Below are 25,047 nucleotides of genomic sequence, written 5' to 3'. Positions count from 1 at the left end.
AAATTGCATTTTTTCTGCATCTAGCTGTTTATAAATAACACTGCAGTTACAACCACAATAGTCATTTTTGTCACCAATTTCTTATTGTCATTGACAGTAGAAACAAAAGATTCAGCTAGCTGATGGTCAGTGCCATAAATAAAGGTTAAAATATCATACTCAGATTTCACTAGAAATGGAACCAAACCAAAACCCTAGGTCCAACTGCAGGATAAATTGTAAGCATCTTGACAACCTAAGCAAACATTCAGCAGCTTGGAACTCTTCTGATAGTTGGTAATAAGGGAAAAATAAATATACATATATAGATAGATACATTTGCTTGCACAGGTGTGCCATAGGCTCTGCAGCCTTCATTCATTTGTAATGCACTCCATGCTTGCATCCACTGTGCAAAGCCCCATCTTGCAGTGCAGTGATCCCATTTACATCCTGTATTTACAGACAGCTTGTGAGCCTGATCATCCTGTGAATAAGGCAGTCTTGATCATGGTATGACTATTTTTACATCCAAACAGCATGATACAGAGCACCAGCAATCCTCTCTTGGCCATGGTGTGAGAAATGCAGTACTACCCAAATGTATGAGAGAAATGCAATAACATATTTTCTTCGTATATATTTAAAATACCTTTTATTGCTCTGCATTTGAGCCATTGCCCTCTAATTTATTTTATTTTATTTTATTTTTACTGTTTTTGCAACAGGAATGCAAAAGAAAGTCCTTAACAGAGGACTTAAAGAGGAGAAAGTATGTTGAGGCAGGAGATGGGGTGGGTAAAGCAGACACAAAATGGCATCAAAGAACACAGAACAAAGCAGACATGGGCATTGCTATGATTTGTGTTGGCTCAGCTAAATGGAAATAAGCATCCATTACACTTCTATAAACCAGGCAAAAATAATTACAGGTAGAAACAAACTAGCTTCAGTGTAAATACAGGCTCTGCTGCATGCTTGTCTGTGATAATGGGATAATTTAGCCATGCAAAGATTTTTTTCTCTTTTTTTGCTGCAGTCTGTGAATTAGCTAACATAGCTGTGTATGCAAGTTATTAAAAAAATTATCCTGGTTTTCTAATGGCCCTCACAGGGAAGGAGTAAAGGATCTAAAAGATCAGCAAAAAAAAAGGCAGGCTGAAATAGCAACAGAGGTAAATGAATAATTGTATGCATTCAGGACTCTTTTGCAGGATTTTTTGCCCTAACACTGTATTCTGTTTCTTTCACCCTTTCGTACTGCTCTGCAACTCTAAGGAGTCATAGATACCACAACTGACTCATGCCTGTGAAGGAGCAAGGTGCAGTCTAAACAGCCTAAAGATGCAAGTCCCCATGCTGCCAAAAAAAAAAAGTCGTAAGATCATGATTAATGGGAGAAATAGTTTCATGTGACAGCAGCCGAGAATTTACCTTGAAAAAAGGAATATTCAATCTGAAAATGTATACCTTGAAACTGGTTGTAATTGAAAACCACTACAGTAGAGCAAATTGGAAACCTTTTAATAGTGGCTAAAATATTTTCTCTTTAACTGAGACCAGCATATTAGCCTCAGTCTGAGAATAAATATTTTGAGTCAAGAATTTCTTGATAGAAATCTATAATTACCTTTGCAATATTGCTGGTATCCATCTACTTAGCAAAGACTCTGACTTTATTAGCTATTTAATCATCTGAAGTACTCTATTACCAAATGCTCAGGGAGAACAATATCTCTGTCAGATTCTGCAGCTGTTGGGCTGTGTGTTTAATAACCTGTTATATTTCAGACCCTGTAGAAATTAGCCACCGAAAGTTTTCTTCTTTCAGTCAATCCCCAGATTACACATACAGCCAAATTAAATCTTTCTTTGAAGCTGGTTTCACAGTATTTTGCTCCTCATCTGAGATTTAGATTACCTCAAAGTCTATGTCAGCAATCTGTGTTCCTCCAAAATGTTTAAAAAGTTGTGCATTTAAGGTCATGTCCTGGTGAGTGCAGCAGCTAATGGGAACTCTGCCCAACCTCAACAGGAGCAAGGATGGGGAGCTAACTCCTGGTGCTGTGCCTCCAAGTGCAGTGCACAGCCAAACACCACCACATGATCTGCCCAACAATCATGATGGTGAATGTCCAAACTGACCACAAAATTATGTAAATAAGGCCATGCCTGTCAGTGGTGGATGTAGCTCTGATGTAAACGAGAGTGCTTTATTCCCAGTCCCTCTCCCTCTTTCTCCACAAAGTTGTCTGTTGAATGGAGCCTCAGGAATGTGACTGTGAGCCAGGAAAACGTTATTCCCCATGCTCTGGATAGTTCTGTGTAGTAGTACCTTCCAGGTACTACTCCTGGCATGTGTAAAGGACATGAGGAGGACATAACTGCAACAGGAAAGTCCTCAGAGGTTTGGCAAGGCTTAGAAAGCATGCAAAAATGTTAAGAGGCCACGTTTCCAATTCTCCTGGTAGAGCTGCACCCATAAGTAAATCCCACATCTCTACCTTTTTGCATGTGAGCTGTCTCTGGCCAAATTAGCCAAGGAGGCCAGCTCCTCTGAGCTATGATTTTGGCTAACATCTCTAGGACTGAGTCATTGTCAAGGGCTTGCACAGCTGAGACAGCCAAGGAATAGCTTTGATGAGCCCAAGGCTTGAACCAGTGCAATAAAGAAACACAAACACTGGAACTCAGAGCAGGGAAGGTAACCAATGCTCATCCTCATTTAAAATACCAAATTACACAGCTGAGGATTGAAATAACCTAGTATCTGGTTTGTTCCTCTGCCACTGCTGTTCTCTCCACAGCATTCCTTTGCCGTGAGTTCAGCCTGTATCATCTCCCACTGTTGCTGATCCCAGATTAAGCTGGCCAAGAGGCAGAGAAGATAAGGGAAACTGCTGCTTTTCACAGACTGCAAACCAAGAGCATTTAGTGGGTTTCCCAAGCACTAGGTCTCCAGGGACAAGAGGTTTCACTTACGGCATGTGGGGAAGGTTCCACAGCTGGCTGGAGGTGAGAAAACAAAATGACGTTTTTATTTTTATGTTGTTAATGAGACATCGGGGTGGGTCTCCACAGTGGGAAAGGCAAAGGGCAAGTGAAGGTCAAGGCTATTACATTGGTTCAGCAGATGTCTCCTAATCTTTCTGGAGATGATGGTAATGAGAGCAAGGAGTGTGTAACCTTACCCTTAGGGAAGATTTTCTATGTTAGGGGGACTTTTCCTTGCAGTACAATGATTGCACTGGCATTCAGGTACCTTAAAAGCCCCTCTTTGCCCCAAACTTACCTGCACTGAGGGCTGGGGAGATAAGATGACAACCTGCAGAAGAACTAGAAAGTAGAAGGAAAGTAGAAACAAAAGTCCACATTCACAAACTAGTGTCAGATCATGAACAGTGCCTGTGGAGAGGGTGCGAGAGGATGACTAGTTGACCTTCATAAACCAAGATGCGAAGAGCTTTGCTTTGTATCGCTTTAAATGAGGTAGTTCAGAGGGTGCCTGAATACTGCAATGAGGATGGGATGCCAGGAGTGTTGGTGGTTTAACATTACCAGGATTTGGCCTTCATAAAACAAGATATAATATAGTCAGTCTAGAGAGAGGTCTCCTGCTGTTGCCTTGTGGGCTGCTGCACTATCATACCAATGTTAAAATGAAGGACAAAAAAGTTTAAGCAATGTTTTAGTGGCATTGCATCTACCTTTAAACATACCAGTAGACAACCTACATCACAATGATGGTCAGTCCAAATTACCTGAATTACTTCCTTTAGGAAGACTAACCAGCCCTTCACCTTCAAGGAATTGTCTGGCTTTCCCATGTCTGGGTCCTGCACATTCTCAAAACTTCTAATTTTTGTCCTGCCTACCAGATGCTTGAACAATTTTTGTGCTTTTCATCCCCTGGATTTATTTCTATGCTGGCCTTTGTCTCCCTGTGCCTAACATATGTGTTATCATATCAGCTATGTCATATCCTCTGAATTTAAATTCTTCTTTATAACACTTTACTGCCATGTATCTCTCCAGGGAAAACTGCCTCTTGCTATGTTGCTTGTTTCATTTATCCCAAACCACATCCTCACCCAGGTTTGAGCATATCTGTTTCACATCTCCTTTATTTGATGTTACTTCTCAGCCCTTCTTGCTTTTCTCCTTCCTGCTCTCTTGTTTTATTCTCAGTGTTCATCTAATTTATGCTGTCAGCTCTACCAGTCAAAGATACTTGGCCCAATTCTCATCCTAGTTATGGAGATTTACTCCACAAAGTGGGAGAAAGAGGAGTTATTCTGTTATTCTGATACACCAGGGTCTGAATCTGTGACTGATTTCTAACCTTTAATTGCATTCATGATTTTGGCAATATAATAATAATCTGTTTTCATTTAGAGTGCTCAATACCAAATTTAAATTTTTTAGAAGGAAGATTAATTCTGGAAAACATGCTTCTTATTTTAATTGTCTGTCTAATAATGAAGTCATCTGGAAATGGGAGAAGCTAAAGAAGCTCCTGTCAAGACAGTCATAAGTGGAAATAAGATGGTATTCCCTGTTGTGTATGCCATCAAACCAAGCTGACAGACAGGCTAGCCTTCAGATACCTGCAGCAGGGAAGACTTTAAAGAGTGAGTTTCTTCTCAAACATTTCAAATATATTTTGAAACTTCTAATCTCAGGAAGGAGACAAGTCATTTTTAACTGGACAATGCAAAACTATTGGGGGGGAGGGATGGGGCAAAACCTTCAGCTTACTGAGATCAAAATATTTTTCTACTAAGTACAGGGGTAGCCTAGCCTGAGCCTTCCCTAGTGTTTCTCTTTCATCTGGCATTCAGCTCACCGAAGCTAAATTTTTCTCAAAGCATCACACTTCGGCTGAAAACACCGCATGGCTTCTTGCCAGGTATAATGATTTAAAGATATTTGTATGCTTACTTGACTGGCTTTGAATGGACATAACTGCTGTGTTTTGTACCGTCAGCTCCTGACATTCCTGCAGCGAACTCTTTCCTGTTATGCTCCAGGTCTCCCAAACTCCTTGCCTCTACAGGTTAGGGGACACTGAAAAAATGAGTAACCCTGGAGTGTGATGACAGCTCCTGCAAAGCATGTCGTTGACTGGTGCTGATTTGAGCGAGGATTGGTCTGTCAGGGAATTTAGCCCGGCCAGTGCTGCCTTGCATGCATGGAAGCTGAGTCACAGGCGGGGGGAAAAGGTCTCTAGTGCTGCCAAAATGCCCTGCACGAGGTACCCACACAGCCTTCTTCCACAGGACAGCGGGGAAAAAATGATAAGATACAAATAAGGGTCTGTAGGCCTTTGTAAATGCTAAAAGGACAAAGAAATACTTTTGCTGAAGCTCCTGTTGCCACCGCAGGCATCTCCAACGTGGGTGTAATCCATACAGTTTGTAGGTCAGTGCAGTACAAAAGCGGTGGATGGGAAGCACCAGCTGACCATCCGTGCACGTTTTCTTGCAGGCTGCACCCCGATGACCACTGACACCTGCTGTGATATGTGGCTCAATTCCTTTCCTTGCCACATCACTGCTGTCAGGAGGTGACATCAATAAAGGAAATGAGCGGTGAACTGACACAGGTATAACAGTGACCGATATTAAAAACGCTTCAAAGACATTCAGCATCTCCTGTTTTCCGTGTGGATTCACTTTTTCTGGCCCTTCATGGTCTCCCTGACCTTGCCATGTGTCTGTAAGCTGCTGACACTCCAGCCATGAGTTATGACAGAAGTTATGGATCTGTGCCGTCCTGTTTTATGATGATGATTTATCATTTGTATTACAGTCATGCCTAGAGGCCTCGAGCAAGATCAGGGCCTCATCATGCTAGTCACTGTATAAACATGTAGTAAGAGACAGTCCTGCTCTGAAAAGATCACAAACAAAAGGTGGGAGGAGGAACAGAAACCCAGAGACGTGAAATGCGTTCCCCACAGCAACCCAGTTGTAGTACGAGGGCAGGGCACAGCAGCACTCCTGTCCCTTGGCTCCCATCTGCCTGTGTGCACACCAGCCTCCACCATCTCCTGCTCATCTTTTTTTTTTTTTTTTTTCACCACTGGCCTGGCAGTCATTGCAACCAGCAGAATGGTTGGTTATCACATCCAAACTGAGAGCTGATGACTTTGTTCCATTTCAGAGCAAAATAAAACAGGTATTTTAAAACAATTTGAGTCTTATATATGGAAACAACCTATCTTTGGTGCTACAGCAAGATCAGAAATGTACTAAGCTGAAAGCAAAGAGTCAAACATGGATTAGCTGCGTCCTAAACCCGTTTATGGGGCTTAGACCTCTTTTCAGGCTAGGGCTAAATACTACCCTTGTTTCTTCTTGCCACAATTAGGACAATGCTTTTCCTCCTTTAAAATTGTCATTGAGCTCGGTAGTGTGGCCAGAACTCTTCTTTGAGCATAAATATACAGTTTTCAAAGTTTAGCCTAAAAGCTGGCTGCGTGGACTAGCATCCTGTGTTAACCTGAATTATACATTGAACATGGCATTGAAAATGTGGTGAATTTCTAAAGTGCAAAACTCTAAAGATGCAGACTTGGCCCAAAGGTTGTCAGAGCAGAAAAAGCCAGACTGCACTTATGAAAATATTTGGTTATGCACTTTAGAAAAACAGGGATATAAAACTACTCAGAGAGCTGCTAATCTGGAGTGCCCATAAAGCAGTCGAGCAGGCAGATGCTCAGGGGTGATACTAGGGTGACATGGAGGTAGTAAAGTGAGGCGTCCGAGCGAGATGTGACAGCTGACAGGAGTTTCTCCAAGGCTTGCTAGACTCCAGGGCCTGCTAAAAGAAGTAGAAGATGCTGCTCCTGAAGAACCTGAAAGTGTGAACCACATCTAAGGAAAACAGAAATGTTAAGCACACCAGCTAGGGCACTCTCTGAGCTACACCAGGTGCCATCGCCCCTCAGCGAGCCTCTGTAATGAGGAATTCACCAGGAAATGACAGGACTTTTATCTCTAGGTGAATATTCAGGCTTTCTTTGCAATATCCGAGCTGTCTTCTAGTGTTTCTATGACAGAAAATTCTTACTCCAGATAAAGCCAATATATCCTCCCTTAGCTTAATATTAACACTGCAGATGTGGCAGGTGGAGCTGAGCAGACATTTTCTCTCTCTTCAGTTAATTGTCAGAGTCACAAATACATGCAGGGGTGTTTGCAAACCCTAGGAGTTCCCCATCTCCACTTGGAGTGAGGGTTCCTTGAAACTAGCTCATGAACTGATATTTATTAGCAATACAAGCCTTTTCTGATAATGAAAAACCAGTCACTGAGTGTTTTCCATGTTACATTGTCTTTTTAATATCTCCATCCTTCTTCTTCTTCTCTGGCTCTTCACATTTTCATGATGTCACTGCAGCTCTCAGTTCCTTGTAATTCCTTAATAATTCTTATTGGAAGTGCTCAATGAAAAGGGCATTCCCAGAACATTTCGGATGCTGATTTTACTGTCAATAGCATGTTTTAAGTCACTTCATTTTGCATATTTGAGAAGAACTAAAGCACAATTTAAATTTTCTTCAGAGTGGCTGGTAATTTACTTCGTCTTGGAACAGAATCAGAGATTTTCTCAGGTGAAACCATCAGAACCATGAACCATCAGATAAGTCTGCTCTCTCAAAAAAAAAAAAAATGTGCCTGTGTGAGCCAGAGATAATCTCAGTGCTTCAGGATGGTTTAACTTGCCCTTTCTTTGAGCCTTTGCTGCCACTCACAGTTTCCCACTGTTCCTGAGCTACATTTGTGCTATCCACATAGCCAAGTCACCACATTTACCACTTCTGCAGTATTTTTCTCGTTGACTTCTTTCCTAGAAAAGGTTACACATGCTATTCAAAAATACATTATTGAGTGATCTATAAGATACTTGTTATATTTCTGGGTATCGTTTTAGATGCGCTATGAAGTTACAGCGTGCATTTTTTTGCATTACCAAACTTCTGCCAAATATAAGCCTGATATCCTAAGGCAGATGGAGTATACAATTATCAGCATTAACATGTTTCTCCTGCTAGTAACTTTTTTTATAACCCTTCAGCCAACGTTTAATATTTCTACATCAAGGTAAAGGAGGTAAAGGTCTCAAAGACATTATCTTAGGGCTTCTCGTGAAGTCAAGAGCTTGCTTGTGTTTGGGCTGCCCAATGTCTGAGAACATTGCTGGAGGGAGAGGAAGCAGGGGCTTGGAGAGGAGAAGGGGAAATACTACAAATGAGAGCCTTGGAAGCAGAGAAGTCTTGCAGGCACTATGCTGGGAGGTCATCAGAGATATGAAGGTGATCAGAGCTTCTTCAAGTCTGAGATGCACAACAAATAGGACACACAAAGTTATGCCACCAGGCTTTGCTCTTTCCTGTTCTCAGGGAGAAATGAACAGCTCTGATGTGGCACACCATCTGTAAAACAGCTTCCCAAAAAGCCCCAGAGGGAAAGCTGGCAGAGCTGAGCTACCCGTGGGGCTCAACCTCACAGCCTGAAATTTGTACCCCCATCCCCCTGCCATGGGGCTTCCTTCCTGGTCCAAGGCAGGGCTGGGTCCTCCTTTGAAAATGTCATATGGCTGGTTCCTCCTTTGAAAAAGGCAAGTTCAATGACTTTAGTGGAGACATACCCATAAACTGTTGGCATTTACCAAAAAACCCAATGTTCCAGCATAAGCCAGCAAAGTCTTGCAGGCTGGCTCGCAGGAGTATTCAGTTGATGGCAGTGGCACTGTACATAGGAATAAATATTATGGCATTAAAGCCATAAAGAAAACATCATTGCCTGAGCTGCTAAGTGGACAAATTTAGTGCAGTGTCTATTACCGTTAAATGGCAAAATTACAGTTGTAACAATATGGAAATGTAAATGTAATTGTGTATAAAATTGTGTAATCATTAAAATACATATAAATTCTGTGCACTCAAATTAAACACGAGCGACTACTGCTTGACACCTGAAACATTAGCATAATATTCATGCCATATGGTGGCATTTTCTGTTTCTTATATCTGTCACTCTTCATTCTTGTCAGCTGCTCACAAGAACCTGCCAGATAATATCTGCACCATTGCCAAAAATTTCTAACAGCTGGTGTGGTACTGGTTAAACACGCTGTAATGTTTCAAAGTTTAGTGCTCCCATCTACAGAAAGCTGGCTCTTGAAGCAGATGTTTAGCTTTGTTTTTAAATTAACTCCAGTATGCTTTTGCGTCCATTGTGTGTTTTTATGCTCCATCATTGCTGCTGCCTTCTGTGAGATAAATGAGCTCAATGGAGCCCTGGCTCCGAGAGCATTAAAACACTTAATCCAGCATTGTAAACTCCGTGTTAGAAATGCACTCGGCTGTCTGCTTCAGTACCTGAGATGGGTTTGGGGGTTGCAGAGAACAGTTCAGACCATCTATTAGCTGCGGCTGCAAGATCTCAAACTTTTCCTTATCCATATGTTCCTCCATGGAGCTCTGAGATGGGCATCTATCTGCCTGATGCTCTTGGAGCCACTGGCCACTGGATTCGGAAATCAGCACGGGGAGACCTCAACACCCACGTGAGTCACCCAAGGGGCCCAAACCATGGTGTGGGCTTAAGGAACAAGTACTGCGTGGGCACAGTTTAAGGCTTTGCCCCCTTCCAGCTGGGGAGAGGGCACGGGGCCAATTCTGGCATCTCATTTTGAAGCTGGAGTGCAGCCTCAGCACCCCAAACTCATCTTCATCATGCAGGGCTTGAGACCACCGGAGGAGGATTGGGAGCAGGAGACACATTTCTGACTGTAAACACCCCTTAAAGCAGTGTTAATGACTAAACAGGGAATTCTTTAATGCCTTCTGTATGGAAATTCATGTGAACTCCCAACATGCTGAAAACTATATACTTGGGTGATTTACATATTAAGATTTATGATGAGCAAGGCACATGAACACCAGTGAATTAAACAAACATCCAATTTCATAAACAATCTGATTTTATGGATAGCATATGCAGTTCCCTTGGGCTGTGAGTTTAAAAGGCTGATTTACACCTTTGGAAAAGAGGACTATTTGCTTTTCCAAGGAATTAGCTTAGTAAAATACTCCCACAGCTTCGCTTCAAATGAAGTCACTGGCCAGCTACAACACTGACAGATGTATTTTGAGTCCTTAGGCACAGAGATGGAGGACATTTAGTAAGAAACTGCTAAAATATCCATGTTTTCCCACATGGAATCACAGGGACAAAACTGGGGAGAGAAGATTGCTGCAGGTAGAAGACTTCTGCATCTCCAGAAGTGGCTGAAGTCCTGCTAGGCTGCTGGACTTCATGTAGACAGTAACCTAAAATGTTTTATTTTACACACAGAGGCATTTTAATTCATGTTACCTTTTGGCATAGGACACCCTTTCTGAACCAGGACTCTGCAGTTTTGGCTGCCACATAGGCACACAACGTGACTTCTGCCTAAATAAGTTTCCCCTCTAAGATGAGGCAAGAAACAGAGGTATGAGCAGGCTAAGACTTCAAGTAAATGTACAGGCTCATACAACAGGCAGTCGTCTTAGCACGCCATCACCAATGGCAGGCTATCCATCAGCTTTTACCATGTGGGGTAGATAAACATATACATATTCAGTGTCTTGTGCCTCTCATTTTCCTCTTTCCTCTTTGCACATGCAGACCTACTCAGATGGAAGAAGTGCAGCAGAAGAGTTGTGGGCTGAATGTATCAGAAAATAGATTTTCAGGGTTTTTGTTTTTTGCAGACATTCCCACCCCTGTACTGCATCCCTGGAAATTATCCATCTTGTATAATGGATGAAATTAGATTAGAAACAAGACAAGATGCAATTACTCACTGAGGAAGAATTGGATAAACTGGTAAAATGGGGCCTGCAGCTGGGCCTGTCAGCATCTGGTTTGTGTATGCACAGAGGAGTCACAGAGGATTTTACCCTTGGCATTAGCTGTAATAGGGTAAACATATTTTCTGTTTATTGTAATAGAGTCTTCTACCAACATTAAAAATCATTACTGAGCCAACACAATCTATCAAATAGCAGCTGGCATTACTTATTCTAGTAAGGTGCTATCCATGTGAAGTCCTTAAGTTGAAAAAACTGTGACTGAAACAAAAGTAATCCTTATCCTTGATGAGGAAGAAACTACCTTAGGCCAGAGAACTGCACCAGGATGTTCATAATGCCTCTTCAGTGCTGTGGGATTCAGCAGAGGAGCAAATACCAGCCCACACATTTCTCAGTTCAGGCTCAGCCTTTTTCCTAAGGAAGTCCTTGAAGATTTCCTTCTCCACCAGGATGTGCAGGTTTCTTCCTGATGCATACAAGCAAAGGGGATGAGTTTTCATCTTGTATTAATACAGACTTTTTTCACATAATGCTTCTGATATAAAGATACTTTGACCTGCATTTTACATGGCAAGGAAGGAGGAACAAAATAAGGGATACAAGAGGTGTATTAGCACTGAGAACACAAATGTTGGGAGGTGTATTCCATTTCTTTTCCTGTCATGCATCGCTTCTTGTGAATGTTCCCCTTGACATGGCTTGGTTTGGAATTCCACATCTGAGAGGGGAAATGGGAAACTTCTGCTAATGAATGTTCAGACTTGATTATGATTTTTCTTGTCTGTAGTATCCCTGAACTACTTTGATGTAAATATTTCATTTTACACGGTAATTGAGACTAAAGGCTCAGCAAAATACCACCCCCCTAAAACCTTAGATGTTGGTTATCAGACTATGATGTTCTGCTGCAAAAAGAAGAATAAAAAGAATGACATAAAGTAGATGTTCCTGGAGGCAAAATATGTAGTACAGTGCAGCTCATTACTTAGTAATGTAGCACACATAGGTGTGATTGTCATCCATCATTTTTACCACCACCTTGAACAGGATTATAACCAACTCGTAGGGTCATACAGGTACCTGTAATACTAGGCATTAAGTTCCTTTCAGCTCAGGCCATTGCAGATCTGACATTTGTAGTGTTCCATTTATGTTCTTTAGTTTATGAATGCGAATTATTTGATAGAAATCACTTCACTGCAAAAGTAGCCAGACAATGCATTGACTGAATGCCGGCCAGCAGGTTAGGCTATCAGAGCGTTGCACTTCTTGCTGTTGATGAGCTTAGCTAAGGAGTTTTTATTTATTTATTTGTTGTCTCTTTTATGCCTCTGCACTAATACTACATACGTTAACATGAAGTTTCCAAACTCATGCTCAATGTATTCTCTTTACATGTGCTGAAAGCATTTGAGTTGTCCCATTCACTTCATCAAACTAATCAAGAACATAATGAAGAGTGTGTAATGGTTACAAGGTCAGGGCTTAATTCTTAATAAGACTTCCAGGGAAAGGTGGTTGTGACAAGAAGTTTTAAGTGATTCACATTTGATGTGCTACTCTGGCCACTGAAGCCATGTGGATAGACCCCACTGTCAGTGTGGGACTCAGAGGCTGTCCCATAGCTCTGATATAGGATGTCACATAGACATAAAGTCAATAAACTTTCTAAAGGGGAATACAAGGAAACAGAAAGAATAAAGAAATCTGTGTTTCTTTCTGATTTTATTCCTTTCTCCCTTTGTTATGTTGCTGTAGCGTTTCAGTGCTTTTTGCTGACATGGAAATTACTAGAAGTAGCCAAGTCCTTCATGCACTGTAGAGGGGTCACTGCACTTTGATTTTTGGAATCAAATTTCTTGGGATTTTTTTCTAAGGTCAGACTTAGAGAGGCTGAAAGGCTGAAATATTTGTCTATGTTGAACATTGTTTTCATAATGGACTTTAACAAAGATTCTGTATACTTCTAAATGCTTAATTTCTCAGAACTCATCCTCAGGCTGGTATACTTCCTTCAGCTTCATAATGTCATTAGAAATGGCATGAAGGAAAATCAGTCAAAGCAATGAAGGTTACTTGCTGTTCAAAAAATACGTGGCTGTTTTGCCTGTACTTCTCTAAGAAATAATTTTGCTGCATTTCAGTGTAGAAAAATACTGTTGTCTATTTAAATTTCTTGAGTAACTTTTAAGGTTTTCACTTGGCTGACACTTCTTGGCCTTGCCTTAATCTTGGGATTGTTTCACAAGAGACCTAGGGAACACCCACTGATAACAATGTCAAACATTCAATGTATTTACTGAACGTTTCCACTTGCTTGATCATTAAGGCATGCCTTGGCTATGAGGTCACCATGTTGTGTAAGGGTAGAATTTATGGGGTGATTTGAACTATAGGGGAGTCCTGACATGTTTTTGGCAAATACCGTCAGATAGCATGGACTGGTGCCACTCAGAATTGTAGCTCTGGGATATAATCAGGTTCTAGCATGAATGTGTTGCATTAGAATTCAAATCCTCTGATTACAGAGAAGATGGGAAAAAGGTTATTTAAACAGACCTGGCGTACAGTGTGGGAGTCTTTTAATCAAATGAGTTTTCTTGTTTGTTAAAGCAGATGATTTAAACGTAAAGCTAACAAACAAAAATTAGAATGTAGTTTTAGAAAATCAAAGGAGAATGCTTTATATAAATACAGCATGCAATCAGTGTGCTGTCCTCTCGAATCCTGCATTTAGGTTGGAAAGAGCAGTAAAAGGACTGAGTAAAGACGGTGGAAATGAGATCAATTCACCAGCAGCATGGGCTGTAGCAGAGTCAGGGCTTCTTAAGCTGTATTCCAGGATTTGCCATGGACTGGGTAGCCTCACAGACTTTATTAGAGACCTGTTTAAAACTCACTTGAATCACTGAAAATCTTGAATTGAATTTCAGCACATTTTAGATATAGCAATAATTACTTCTGCTGCCACCATTTACCACTTCTCTGCTGGTACTGTTTTTAGAAACCAACCAAGAACAGGATTTGGATCTACATGTATGGCTTTTACCACACACCTGCTACCTTGCTTTGAGTTTTCTGACTCTGTTTTTCCTCCAACCTCTTGTTTTGCATGCTTAAATTGCAAGCTCTTCCCAACAAGGTCCATTTCTCGCAGGAGATGTGTAGAGTCTATCAGCTGCGGTCCTCTTGTTCAGCCAAACAACTGATGATGGCTTCTGCTTTGGCTTTATATCTCAGGAGCTCTCCCCCAGTTTATCTAAAACATGTAAATAAAGCTAGATCTGGTGCTGAAGGGTGACAAAAACAAAGTGCGTATTTCAGTACACTGCAAAGATAATAACTCCTTGACATCAAGCCCAGTAATTGGTCTTTGTTTCATTACCTGAACTTTTTATCTTAACATTTAAAAAATCTTACTGTTAGCTGGATGCTGAGTACAGGAAAGCACTGATAAATGATTGGCATTTTAGTGTGAATTCTGCAAGGAAATGCTCTACAGTCACTATATTCCTTTATCCAACCTCTAATATAAAGGAAGGAGACAGAATAAAAAATACACACAGGTAAAATAAAGGCTAGAAGAAAAGAGTGATTGCAGGAGTTTCAGTATATCCTCATCAGATGAAGTCTAAATTGATACAGAAAATATTAGATTTAATGTACATTTTAAAGTGATCACTAGTAGAATATGCACTCGTGGCTTTTTAGAAACAGTCCTGCTGCCTATATGTGTATTTAGAAATGTGCTGGCCCTAGAAGTCTACCTGCTACAGTACAGCCCCTGGAATGCCAAATTTCAGAACTTCCTGATTCACCCCTGGAAGATTTTGGGTATTGCTTTTTTAAAATAACTTTGTTCTACAGACCCAATTACATGGGATAATAGGCAAATACTGTGATCTATTTTTCTACCTTTATTTTTTTATTTAAAGTTTTCTCTTTCTGTTGGGGTTACGACTATTCTATGACATAGAAAGCGCATCACCATTTTCTGTGAAAAACGAACTGCTCCTCAAGCAGATACCACTCTCCAGATATCAGAAAAAGTTAGGTGTTAGAGAAACCGGTGTATTAGCATAGTGAAGCTGACATTATCAACATCACAAATGTCATTTATGAGTTGTCACACAGCTATTGTTAAGAGGCTATTCAGAAGAACACAGCACATCATAGTACATCATAGTAACTGTCACTCTGCTTGCTGCAGTCACTAAACCACCAAGCAGTTAAACAGAACATTTCTTTTGCTTTCAGGACAAATGCCTTCTAGAGCTTGTTTATGTGATGAATTCTTTGCATTTTGGCATCCCACCTAAGCACTTTGTGCTAACTGCAGAGATGCAGACCTTCAGTTTGATGACAGCCAGGTGGGACGGGATGGCAGTCCAGCCCCTGCTGCTGGCCAAGACTGTTGGGGAGCAGAGACCCCCTGTCTGGGGAGAGAAGAGGTGAGGGAACTGGTGCTCCAGCTCTGGTCCCTCTCTCCCAGTTCTGGAGGACACAGTCTGGCAGTGTTGGCAGCCTCCTGGCCCTGGCTCCAGGCAGGATGGGAATCAAGCACCCATGAGAGCTGCTTTCACCTCCCTGCCTTCCCTGGGGCTCCAGGACAGGAACCACGCTCTGTCCTCCTTCACAGCAGCATCGTATCAGCTATCTCCTCAGGTATCTCCCTCTGGCTGCACACCACTTACAGCAAATTGAAATTACTCCATGGGCTTCCCAGCTACTTCCCCAGCTACTGACACCAGCTGAGGGTCTGAAACACTTAATATTAAAGTGCATGAAGATACATGAAAGCTAGCACTAGGTTTAGGATTTGAATAGACACTACAAACCCCTTTAGGTCATACTGCATTCAAACTGTTAAGCCTCAATCCTCTCATTTTTCCATGGGCTGAACTTCTACTGACTTTAACCTGCCCAGCCATATCCTTGAAAGCCAACTTCCCCAATTATTGCACCACGTGCAGCCCTGCTGGACCTCTAAATCTTTCAAGAGGTTTGTAATTTGGTGCATTCCCTAAGGAAGAGTTGGAATGGGTCCAGGGAACAAGGCTAATTTAGTAGATGGGAGAATACATCTTCTGAAGAAATGGCTCCAAGACCTTAACATGTTGGGCCGTGAAAAAGGATCAGGTGAGATAGGATTTAATTATAGTGTACAAGTACCTAAGGGGACTAACGCAGAACTAGGTCTGAATCTATATGAAAAAGGTAAAATAGGAGGTCATGGGCTGAAAATGAAGTGCAATTCCTGCGGCAGTAGGCTATTTTGTATATGTAATGTCCTGGCAAACAAGGTAGTAGAACTGGTAGTAGGTGTAATAGCTATTGTAACCTACTTATTACAGTTGCAGTGTGATTAGGTTGTCCTGCTGATGGTTTTTACCAGTCACAATTTTTCCTTCTTCTGTCTCATTTACTGTTTCAATCCACTGTGCTACTGTGGGAGCATGGGGGGCGTTCCTCAAAGCTGAGCTTCTGGGCATTAGAAATGGAGATAGTATTGAAAGGTTAATAGTAAGAAATATGTAACTTTTTTTTTCCATGAAATGCTTGTATAAACAATACTGTAGGCCTCACAAAACAGGACAACTCCCTCTGTGGCCTGCTGCTGAAGAACATGGTAAATGCTGAACAATCCTAATGGATTTCTGGCATCTAAAAAGAGCTTCTGTGACATGGAAAATAGTAGTATGGTACTGGCATAAGTGCGCATTCATCAGTCACCTTTTTCATGCTTCGATAGCTGGGGAGGAATTAAAGATCTAATTTAGAGGCTGATACAGCATGTGGAAAATAAACTTAGGCTGCCTTTAAAATAAAATGGTTTCCTGCCACTAATTTGCAATGGTTTGGTTTTAAGTTTTTCAATAAGTTTGTGCAGGGAGTTTCAGCTGGCATTTCTAACTCTGAAAAATGTCAGGACACGTGGAGGCAAACGGGACATTGGACTGCCCTTTTGCAGACTCTGTAGCTTTGTTTTCACCCGTTTCCAGTCACTTGATCATCTACTAATGAAAAAGTGGCTCGGAGAAAAGTTTAATGAAAGATTTATGTTGGATTTACAGGGCATCAATAAGCAGGTTATTTCAGACAACCTACATTCAGGCTGCATGTTCCCTAAGCAGTGTTCAGAGCTGATTTATTTACTATACCAGAAGTGCAAGGAAATAATGAGTAAGGCAGAAATCCATTCTGCCAATACTCCTACATTCTGCACATTTATTTTTTTTTTTTAAATGGGAAACGTCCTGTTAACAAGTTTGATTAGGCTAATTCCAAATCTATAGGACCTATAGATTAATTGGGCTTGCAGAGAACTGCTGCTTTCCTCAAAGCACAGATGCTAAAGCACTGAGACTTTGATTGCATCCCATAGCACACCAGAGTGCTGCACTGGTTCCCTCTAGCAATGGAGATGTTCTGAGCTGAAGCAAACCCTCCCAGGAGGTCACTTTGGGTCTCTCCTGTTAGAACATATGGCTTTGTTCTGAATATGCCTGGCGATTCATCTCAGCAACACCGATAACCTATCTGTGGTGGTCATCCTGTGCTCCTTCTGCTGCTCCTGGGAAAAAACAGATTCCTCTACCATGCAGCTCACTTTGAGGAAAACAATAAAAATGGGTCACATGGACTCAAGTTTTGTCTTCCCCAGTGCTTTCCTTGCCATATCCCAAGGCCATTTCAGTAAGTAAACTGAAGCTGTCTTCAACTAGCTTCAATTTCTTCATCTGTATACCTTTAGACCAGTTGATATGACAGAGACAATGATCATTAAAATGAGCTTAATAATACTTTTTTTTTAATCAATTTTTCCCCATTTATTTGAATTTTCTAGAGCAGAGACTATTTTTTCTTGGATAGGTGTATAGCAGTTTATATCATGCAAGAAATTTTAATATTTTAAAATATATTTCTTTGAAGATTGTGATGGAAACAAGCTTGTTAATTTCCTCAAAACAGGGGTTTCTGATTCTATACTAAAAAACATTTTTTTAGTATTTTGTTTACTGTTATTACAGAAAATTCATTTTACTAATGCTGGTAAAATGCTTCCCTAAATTAATTCAAAAAAAAACAAAAAACAAAAAACACAAAAAGAGAGAGAGAACTGGAGTATTGGGCCCGATATAATGCCATATTACAACATGTCAGAGTAGTGGTACACAAAAATAAACTTTATTTTAACACTTCTAAGTTTTTTCTTCTTCTAAATTGTTTTTTCCATTTTGCTCACAATTAAAATAATGCTTTTTCTAATAAAAGGCTGTGTATTTTTTTTTGTTTTGTTTTGCTTTAATAAAAAGCCTTTGAGGAGCTTTAGTTCTGTTTTCATCCCATCGCCTTGCACCTTTCTTCAGCTGAGTCCTCTAGCTATAGTACAAAACCAAATATTTTTATTTTGTTTTGTAGCTCAGAATGATTAATTCCCTGGGTGCAGCAGTCAATAAAATGAATAATGCAGCAATAGTATTTTTTAGAAACAAACAAACAAACAAACAAAAACAGAGTAGTGCTTTGGATTGCTTTATTAGATGATACATCTACGAGATCTAGTTATATTAATCAACTTTAACAAAACACAACTAGAAGGCACAGCCGTAAACATGCCAAGCCAAGGCTGTGGGAGTCTGAGCAGAAGACACACCTCAGCAATCTGTTTTGTTCTGGTTCAGCTAGTCATTTAGGGTGAAGCATCTACTGCCTTTAATCCTTTGTTGGTGTTGTTGTTGCTACTTGGTGTGCTATAATCTGAAGAACTGTCTGAAATAACTACGGTAAAAATTAGCAGAGTCGGAAATGGGGGAGAACCCAGCCCCTCACCAAGAGATTTCTGATGGAAGAAATTCTAGATTCAGCAAACAGTTCCATTTGCCTTTATGGATTATTTCACTGAGGAAATTGGTTAATGTTATGCTAGCAAAAGAAGTCTGTTGAGGACTCATTTTGCCAAAACAAGCTGCATCTCCCTGTAGAGTATATTTCCAGGATTCTTCTATTTTACAAAGGTAAGCATGATGGTAGACTGAGAATTACTTCATGAAACGCTCTGGGGGAAAAAAATCAATCCTCAAGTAATGTGTTTGCAGTAGTAAGTACACATTGCTTAGGACAAAGTGCAAAATGCACTAGCTTCTGTCTAGAAATATGATACAAAATTTAACTCCAGAAGTTCTAAGGTGTAAATGTTCTAAACATTCATATACAGATCTCCTCTTGCTTCCTGCATGGCCTTTCCCCACTAACTGTGATGGAATATGTATTTTTTAGTTCTCCATGGTATCCTGGAAAAGAGGAACAAACATGGAAAATGGCTTCGAGTGGCTGGAATTATTGTCATTTGAATGAATGGTTCTTCATTAATTTCTGTCTGAGAACAAACGGTTCATTATTCTTCAAATCCAACTGAAAATCTGCTTAGAAGAAAGAAAGATACTTAAATGCACAGCAGAAAACTGTGGGGTTGCATTAAGCTGTCAACACTTTAAAAATACTTAGTTTAGATGGCTGAAGTCATTTGGATGGGTAGGGCATTTCCGACCTGCCCTAAGTCAAACTCCTCTAGAAAAAGTGTAAGTGCAACCACTGGTTCAGTGGTCCTCCAGCAAGATCACTGAAAATATTTGAAATATAATATTTTATGATTCTAATTATTCTCTGCTTTTTGATTCCACCTGAATTTAGGGTAGCAAAACCCCCCACCGCATCCTGATGTATTTTTAGTGCCAAGGAACATCTCAGAAGGCCTTAATACTTTTTTTTAAATGCCCCCGATGTGGCTGTGCAATTCACAGTCTGTGATAGATCAGTATTTCTACAGCCCTCAGCCTGGCTCCTGAACCCCCAGGGACTGGCTGACCAATATTTCTGTTTCTTTATGCTAATCATGATCTGACTTCTCTACAGTTGTTTGTGCTTTCTGTAGTTATTTGTGTTGTGTGGTACTCAGAGGTATAGGCTACAAGTTTTTCAGCAGGGATTCATTCCTGTGAATCTACTCCACTTTTCTCAGCAAAGGAGCGATACTTTATACGGTACCTTGGCCTTGCCATTACATAAATAATGTTTTGTTGTATCGGCACAACTCCTTTGGCATCAAAGGAGGAGTCACTGAAAGAGGCAATGAAGAAGCAGAAATCTCATCCTGAGGTCTGAAGCATGGCTTTCTGTGAGACGTTATCCAGAGAAGCAAGAATTATGTTTTGAGAATTCTTGTGATATTTTTAAATCCCAGCCAACATGGTACTAAATGCACTCTGGGTTTATTTATTATTTTTTTTATGTATTGACATAGTGGCCAAAAAAAAAAAAAAAAAAAAAAAAAAAAAGTAATCCTGCCCTAGGCTGCATTTTCCAAACCACAGATGCAACTGCAGATATGATGCTTTTAGTAAATTGACAGAGGGAGTTGTACAAGTGGTTTAGATGATTCATATTACTCCTCTGGGCAGCATCTCAATTCTTCTCTGAATGAGTTTTGGTGCTCCCTTATCAGGAAGGACAGCATTGTTAGAAAACAGCATTCTGAGGCTAAAGCAATCCTTCTGTTGTAACAGCCCTACAGCACTAACAAATTTTTAGCTCCTTTTAAAAGGGAAGCTCCCTGTGCATGCCAGATAAATCCGAAGTGTTGCTTGTGAATCATCTTGTGCATCACATCACCTTCATTTCTGAATATTGGCTTTAAGACGAATTTTTAGTTTTCCTTATTTCCCTATCCTCCATGTTGACCCTCTGGCCTACCACTGTTGCCTATCTGTTGGCTTCCATTCTTGTTTAACTCTAAAAATGAACCTGCTGGCCTCCCTGCTATGTAAACTTGGGCCTGGTTTGCAAAAAGTCTTGAATTCAAGCACAAGCCCAAGAGGCAGCAGCAAACAGCACTCCAGCCCACTGACAGTCCTGTAAAAGTGTGGGAGTTGGGGTGTTGCGTTCCTCTCCATGCCCTCCTGTCCCCATCCCTTGGCAAGACCTTAACATGACCAATGTTTGGCATCCCAGGCTGAGAAGTTTCCCTGTTTCATGGGAAACATTTCTGGACAGACGTTCTGCTTAATGACATTTATGGTAGATGGATCCGTTAACCCAGAAGAGATGACACTCTGCTGGCAGCAGAAGAGGCTTTCCATTGCTTGCCTTACGTATCTGCGCAGGAGCTGGAACATTTGCTTTCTACACCACCAGTCCGAAACCCTGCCCCTGCTTTCCAGCAAAGTCCAGAAGCCTCCAGGCTGCCACACAGTCTGGCACCAAGCGCCCTGCTGAAATAAGATGAGATTGGCAGGGCAAAAGCTGGCAAGATGATTTGAGTGTTCAGCTGGTAAGAGAGGAACATCCCTGGGGAGGGAGAGTCTCAGGCCCTGCTGCTTGTTCCTGCTTATTTTTGCATTTTATTTTTAAGAGCAGACCCACCGAGGCTCAAAGTCTCTCTGAGGTGGGCTGAGAGAGGACTCTTTGTGTAGACACAGAGCATGAACTCAGCCAGTGCCACTCAGGAGCAGTGAGGTGTCAATTCCCTCAAAGTAACGTATATGTCAGAAATACCAATTTCACCCTCATTGTAAAGCTTCTCTAGAAAAATGAGCCTCCATTTCTGTCCACATGAGCCTTCCCCCAAATCCCTCTGTCACTGACCAGACAATTCTGCTCCTCTGTTTCTTTCTCCTCACTTTATCCTCACTTTACATGTCAAGATATGGACAAAAGGCCTAATACCAGAGGTGTTGTTCATGTATGATAAGCTTGCAAATGCATGCTTGGGGCACTGCCGGAGTCAGACAACTTGTCTTGCCAAAAGGCAGAGCTGCCTGGGCTTGCCAGAAGGCAGAGCTGCTGCCTCGCTGCCTGCACGCTGCCCTGAAAGAGATGCTCCAGGAGCCCACAGGAGGTCATGGAGCGTGCAGGGGAACAGCTCTCTCCTGCCTACCCTGCTGAGGCCACATGTGCCTGCTTGCAAGGTGTCAGCCACTGCAGAGCATCCGTCAAGAGGAGGGGAGCATCCAGAGCACCAGCGTGTTTGCCATAGGTAGGAGAAATAGAAACACAGAGAATGCAAATTATAAAAAAAGCGGGAACAGGATGCTGAGGGCTGATGGAGGACAAGTTGAGGTAGATGGAGCTGAACAACTAGATTTTGTGGTGGAGTGCTTTGGGAGGAGCCTGGAATTAGTTCTTTTTGTGTTTCAACCTCTCTCTTTTTATTCTGACTCCAGGATTTTTCATAGCCCTGTAGCAGGTGGTCATACAGTCGCATCTCTTACTGATATAACTCTTTATGCCATAACAGCTTCACCCTTCTGGTCCTTAACCTTCCCTTGAGCACAGACCATTACTGCTAATTGTTAGGAAGAGATGGAATGGGAAACTATGGCTTAACGATGGTAGTTACAAAGAAAAAAAAAAAACTTTCTAGATGCTGAAAAAGACAGATAGAAAAGGGCCACATATTCTATGGCTCAATGTCTTTTGTAGCTTATTAAACAGAAGTTTTGGGGAAGTTGACAGATGTGTTACTGAATAATGTTTGCATTTATTCTCTTCCTTTTCAATCCTTTTGAGTCTCTCTTTTACTATCAAGATATGAATTTACTTTGATAGCAGGAAGTCAGTTGCAATTCCTACTTCAGCTAGCTCTGTTAAATGTGCCTTCAGCCCAGTAATGTTTGTAGATCTGCATCCCTTCCAGTAGTTGGTACATGTCTAACTGTAACATCTACAGTGCTCTAGCTTTTAGAAAAACACCTTGGAAGAGAGGGAAAGCTAATGTTTAGCAAATATCAGAAGAAATGACAGCATAAATTAAGCTGTAAAACCAGATGTACATTCCAATGTAGCAGGCTTTTTGAGTTTATGCTGCAAGATCAATATTTTTAGATTTGCTGAATTTCTAGAGGCAATGTTTTCAATTTGAAAGGCTTTTAGCCTGGGAGAGCATGAGGAACATCAGGGAAGATGTGCAGGATCCAAAACTGAGGTTTCCAAAACGGTACATTGGAACATCTCTCATTGTTTTAATGCTGAAGATCAATCAGCTTTAAAGCACACCTAACATACAATGCCTCATTTTTCACCTGTAATTCAGCTTCTGAAGGTGGTTGCCTCCACTCTCTGCATCACCAGTGGTCAGTTTATCTTCATTAGCCCAGAGAATTTCCTGGGCAAGAGACACTTCTGTCTGTCAGGTGCTCCTTCAAGGGTTAAGCTCCTCTGCACTTTTACGAGGAATGATTTGTCATTTTTGTCATTTTTGAGAAAAAACATCGAATGCATTTAATTCAGCCTTGGCCACTGATCATGGTTAAATGCAGAAGTACCCTGTATTTAGAACGTCCTCAGAGTCATACTAGCTTTTACAACGTACACTTTGCTTTTACACTTGCAGCACTGCTGGATTTGTATCAGGTGTGCAGATATGTGACTGCTTATCCTCAGTCATCTTATTCCAGTTTATCAAAAGCTCCTGAAATTCGCACTAATGGAACACACACTGCACAGAAGATGCTGCACAAAATAAACCTGTAAAATTTTCTGGAAGAAAATGATTAAGGAGAATTTTGAAAATCTTGAGATTAGCATCATTTTTGTCAGAGTAAATGGAAATCTTGCTGCACAACTGTTGACTTGAGGTAACACGGTGTGGACATCTGAGGGATCTTTCCTGGTTGTCTTTTCGATATTAGTTACCCTTTAAAATACCATTTTAACAGTATGGTGGGCAAGCATTTCTGCAATAGCATTGAAACTCCCTCTGAAGTATTGATTTCTTATCAATAGTAGTATGTAGGTAGTAGGCCAATGTTAAAACTTGCTTGCATTGGAGGAGGTTCATAGAATTTATTTTTAGAGAATATTTAGAGGTTCATAGAGTTTATTTTTAGAGATATTTTGTTATTTTAGAGTTATTTTGGACACCCAGAATACTGACAGTGTCTTCAGCCTTGAGGCTGGTTAGTGCAGGTCAATAGTAGACATTGCAGTTCTTCCACATTTCTCCTTTACATAGGGAAATGGAGCGAGGGATCAGTGAGGGAGCTTTGTGGCCGTAAACATGTATGCTGACTGGCACTCTATTATCTTTCTCCGAAAAGGAAACTCAGCAATATCTCGGGTAGAAGCTCGTAAAAACCTCCTAGTTGCCTGCACCAGCACTGGTATGGTGTTTGTTTAAGATACTTTCAGATATCTTTGGAATTGTTTATGAAAGTTAACGTTTATTTACTTTACTGAAAGTTACCTAAGACAAGAATTCACTAAAAATCTGATGTTGCCAGGTATGTACCATACTAATATTAAAGGAAATCTCAGCCTTTTGCACAATTATGTAAGTTGACATAAGTATCTCACCCAGAAGCACACCCTAAGTTAACATGTCGTATTTTACCACTGCCTTTGCTATACTGACACCCCTTTCATCACCTGTCGCATGTGCAGGATGAAGTAAGAAACCCCAGGCTACAAAACTGTAGGATCATGTAAGGAAAACTATATTATCATGTATATTTTCAGTGGGAACAAGATGAAGGTGTGTAGGCAGCTCTCAGTCTGATACTTGTCAATCTCTAACTGCAATGGCAACTCCTAGGAGTCTAAAATCATTACAGCCCTCCCAATGAGTTAAAGGGATGATGAAAGCCATGCGTTGTAACAAGCACAAGCAGGGTACATCCAAAAATCTCTAACAAGCAGAGTTCTTGTGTGAGTATTTGCATATGTTCCAATATACCATTGGTGTATGTGATTTTAGGTTTTCAGGACATAAAAATAATAGGTTAAAATGAGATAGAAAAGTGGCTGATATATGTTGTTCTGAATATAAGGAATTTAAGAGAAGTGTTATAATTTTTGTGTATCTCTACACAATCTGACTGTGAGTTAGATAATTTTCACTTGCTGGAGAAACAATCATTTTTCATTCATACAAATGCTCATCTACCCATTTATTCATTATCGTGCAGCATATCTCCTCAGCTCAGAGCACAGTTATTGTTTGCTGGAGCCCTGAGGTTGTATGTGTTTGAGAAAAGGCATGGCTAATTTCCCACTCACTGCACTTCCTTTGCTTTGTTTCCTACACAGGGCCCTATCCTTCCCAAAAAAGCCCGAGAGCAACTCCTTTTCCTCTGCCATTTGGCCATCATTTGGCCCAGCTGGCCTTGACTAACACAACGCAGCCTTGGGGCTAGCAACTC

General features: G+C 41.0%; 1 protein-coding gene across 6 annotated transcripts in view; it reads left to right on the top strand.

Annotated features, from left to right (window-relative positions):
- The window catches only part of STARD13 (StAR related lipid transfer domain containing 13), a 294,539-nt gene that overhangs the window by 8,514 nt on the left and 260,978 nt on the right, over positions 1 to 25,047 (top strand). Inside the window, exon 1 of one of the 6 annotated variants that reach the window (XM_068672947.1) lies at positions 2,840 to 2,994. The exons of the other annotated variants lie outside the window; for them this stretch is intronic. The gene's annotated coding sequence lies outside the window, so the exon portion shown is untranslated. Of the gene's footprint in view, positions 1 to 2,839; positions 2,995 to 25,047 lie in introns of those variants that run through there. 6 annotated transcript variants of the gene reach the window in all.

Source organism: Anas acuta, chromosome 1 (genome assembly GCF_963932015.1).
Source record: "Anas acuta chromosome 1, bAnaAcu1.1, whole genome shotgun sequence".
Taxonomy (NCBI): domain Eukaryota; kingdom Metazoa; phylum Chordata; class Aves; order Anseriformes; family Anatidae; genus Anas; species Anas acuta.
Note: the sequence above shows the minus strand (reverse complement) of the source record. Positions and strands in the feature narration are given on the sequence as shown.